The 3,312-nt window shown below is 38.1% G+C and overlaps 1 non-coding gene across 1 annotated transcript; it reads left to right on the top strand.

The window, feature by feature from the left end:
• The first annotated feature begins 1,036 nt into the window (after positions 1-1,036).
• Positions 1,037-1,142, top strand: LOC114029846. Its single transcript, XR_003567535.1, has one exon. It is a non-coding gene; the product is annotated as a U6 spliceosomal RNA (small nuclear RNA).
• The last annotated feature ends 2,170 nt before the right edge of the window (positions 1,143-3,312 follow it).

The raw sequence follows: 3,312 nt of genomic DNA, 5'->3' as shown, positions 1-3,312 counted from the left end.
ACCTGTGCTTTTACATATCATTTCATTTAATCCTCACAACTGTTCTGTGAGTAGGTGCTATTATTATCTCCATTTCACAGATAAAGAAACTGAGGCTGAAAGAAGTTGTGACTTGCCCAGGGTCACACAGCTTGTAAGTGTCTGAAGCAGAATTTGAACTCAGGACTTCCTGTCTGTAAGTCTAGCATTTTATAAATTGTATCCCTGGTAAGAGTACAAGTTCTATCCCTAGTGTCTTTTTTTTTTTTTTTTTTGGCTAGGCAATGGGGTTAAGTGACTTGCCCAGGGTCACACAGCTAGTAAGTATTATGTGTTTGAGGCCGGATTTGAACTCAGATCCTTCTGAATCCAGAGCCAGTGCTCTATCCACTGAGCCACCTAGCTGCCCCCACTAGTGTCTTGTATTTGGCAGATGTAATGATCCCAGTAGCCTCTCCATCTCATTAGAAAACAAAGAAGCCCCAAGACAGGAAAGCTGAGTTATCTTGCCAGAGTAAGACCAGTATATCAGCTCAAAGACCCTTTCCCTTTATCAAGTTGCCACAAATTCTCCAGGAATCTTTTTTCTCACCACTAGCATGAATCAACATCAGTCCTCAGGTCCAGGTCCCTTCCCTCAATGCCTAGTTCTGCTAGATCCACATAAAAACCCTAAAAACCTACTAAACTTTATTGGTTTGGGAGGATGCCCTGTTGTCTTTGGGGCTACAGGAGAGTGCACTTGGTTCCACCTAGGGCCCCATTACACCTGACCTGTTTCCAGCATTCTTCTCTTCTCTCCATATTGTATGTCTCCTCAATAAAGCCATTTTGCTTTACTGTCTTTTACGTTCCATGTTACCTTGGGGTGGACTATTAGTATTTTGAAACCTCTTAAGTCTGCAAGGACTATTTGTTGGTAGGACTAAAACTTGAACCCAGTTCTTCAGACTCCAAGTTCAATGTCCTTTCTATCATACTATGATGTCTTTTGTTCTTGTTGAACCCATGGTAGTTTCCAGTGATTACTATTCTAATCTAATTTTTTTCTCTATAGGTCTAAATAACTCATACTTGAACACAGATACAAAAACTAGAATGACAGATTAGCATGGCTCCTGCATAAGAATGACATAGAAGTTCATGAAGCATTCAATGTTTTTGCCTGTATGGCCCAGTGGATATAATACAGTGCTGGACTTTGGAGACAAGAAGACCTGAGTTTAAATCTTAACTCAGATATTTACTTAACTGTGTGAAAAGTAAAGATAATGATAGCTCCTATCTTGAGAGGTTGTTTTGAGGATCAAATGAGAACATGAATAAAATTCCTTGCAAAACTTCAAGCACTCTATAAGAGCTATTTTTGATTTCTGCTTCAGAGTTTCAGAGGATGGAGATGGTGCAAGAACTATGGTACATGAGAGAAGCTGAAAGCCTCCTGACAAATCATGACTTCAGCTCAGAAGAACTGTGACAAATAAATAAAGGTCATGATGTCTAAGCACATTGTCAAGACCTCCCAACCAGGAGGATTTTGTTGAGAAGTTAGCAGACTTGTGGAATTAACTAACTCATATCAAATTTCTGGGACTAGGAAGCTTCGCTGTTTACAGAATAGGCAGTGAAAGGAATCTTATCAAAACACTTTACTGAAATGATTTATTGCTTAAATGAGCAATAACAGTTTCTAATGAACAAGGGGAGAGAAGGCATGAACCTACCCCGTTGGACTCTAAGTACAGACCACACAGATGTACAGACTGTCTTGTATTTTTGAAGGCTTCTAGGAGGAGCTGGTAGCCACAAAGCAGTCATATTCTGGTCTCCAACCACACACGAGGATGCCCAGGAAGGGTTGAGCGGGAATCTTTATCTCTGGCTACTGGTTCCTCGTCCCCTTTCATCCATAGCCCATCAATGGAAACTCACAGCTGATAAGCAAAGGCCTTCCCCTCCGCCTGCTGAGAGCTGAAGAAGAACATGTTGGTGAGCCTATCTTGGTCATCTACCCTCCACTTACTTCCTTTATTTTTTTAAAGAAATATTTTGTTTTAATCAAAATCTGCCTTCCTACCCTCTCACCAAAACTTCCTCCTCAAATGAGAACACAAGAAAAAAAACCCATTACAAAAATGAATCAAATGAATCAAAACAAATTTCTACATTGACTATGTTCACAAAAAAAAGTTTCATTCTTCATTCTGAGTACATCACCTCTCTATCATGAGATGGATAACATTTCATCATTAATCCCTGGATTGGTGGTTTACACTGATAAGAGATCAGCACAATATTCCATCATATTTATATACCTTAACTTGTTCATCCATCTCCCAGTTTATGGGCACCCCCTCATATTGCATCTTTACCACCTCAAAGAGCCTTAAATATGTTTGTGCATCTGTATTCCTCTTCCTCTGTCCTTCCATTCTTAAGATCTTCATTGTATAACAGACCAGCTCCCAGGTCCTGTCTAATTAGACTCCCGGTATTCCCTGATGATTGGGTTCTGAGGAGACACATACATCATCTTCCCATATTGGACCGCAAGCAGTTTATCCTTGTTGAGTCTTTTGTCATTGTGTGTTCATGTTTACCTTTTTAAATTTTTCTCTGCTCCTGTATTGAACTTAAAACTTTCTTTATGGCTCTCGCCTTTTTGTTAGGAGTACTTTGGCAGTACTTTCTCATTTCCCCCTGTAGCATTATAATCAGTTTTGCTGGGCAAGTTTTTCTTAGCTATAAGCTCATATCCTTTGCCTTATATGCTTCTTTAGAGTGATGGCTGCTAAATCTTGTATGATCCTGAACCACAGTACTTTGCACCGTGGTACTTGCAATGTTTTTTTCTTTTTCTGGGAAACTCTGGATTTTGACTGTGGTATATGTTTCTGGGAGTTTTTATTTAGGAGTTTCTTTCAGGAAAAGATTTATGGATTCTTTGTACTTCCATTTTGTCCTCTGGTTATGAGAGATCTGGGGCATTTTCCTTTAAGATTTCTTAAATTGGATGTCTAGGTTCTTTTTTAGTCATATCATTCAGTTAGTCCAATGATTCTTAATTTTTTTTCTCCTTGATGTTTTCTATGTCAGTTGTTTTTGCAATGAGATACCTTACCTTTTCTTCTTTTTTAAAAATTTATTTTAAACTTAAATACACATTAAGAAAAGAATAAGAAATGTATTATAAACTTAAATGCAAAATAAGAAAAAAACACAGAACATAAGAGAAGATTCAAACCTATATAATAAACACTACACATTGTGTTCAGAGCTGTCCATCTTTTCTTTGCTTCCTTGTACATTTTCATTTTATTCTATTTTTTAAAA

The sequence above is a fragment of the Vombatus ursinus genome, unplaced genomic scaffold, assembly GCF_900497805.2.
Source record: "Vombatus ursinus unplaced genomic scaffold, bare-nosed wombat genome assembly UNPS02014941.1, whole genome shotgun sequence".
NCBI classification, from domain to species: Eukaryota; Metazoa; Chordata; class Mammalia; order Diprotodontia; family Vombatidae; genus Vombatus; species Vombatus ursinus.
The sequence above is the reverse complement of the archived record's forward strand: the minus strand, read 5'-3'. Positions and strand labels throughout refer to the sequence as shown.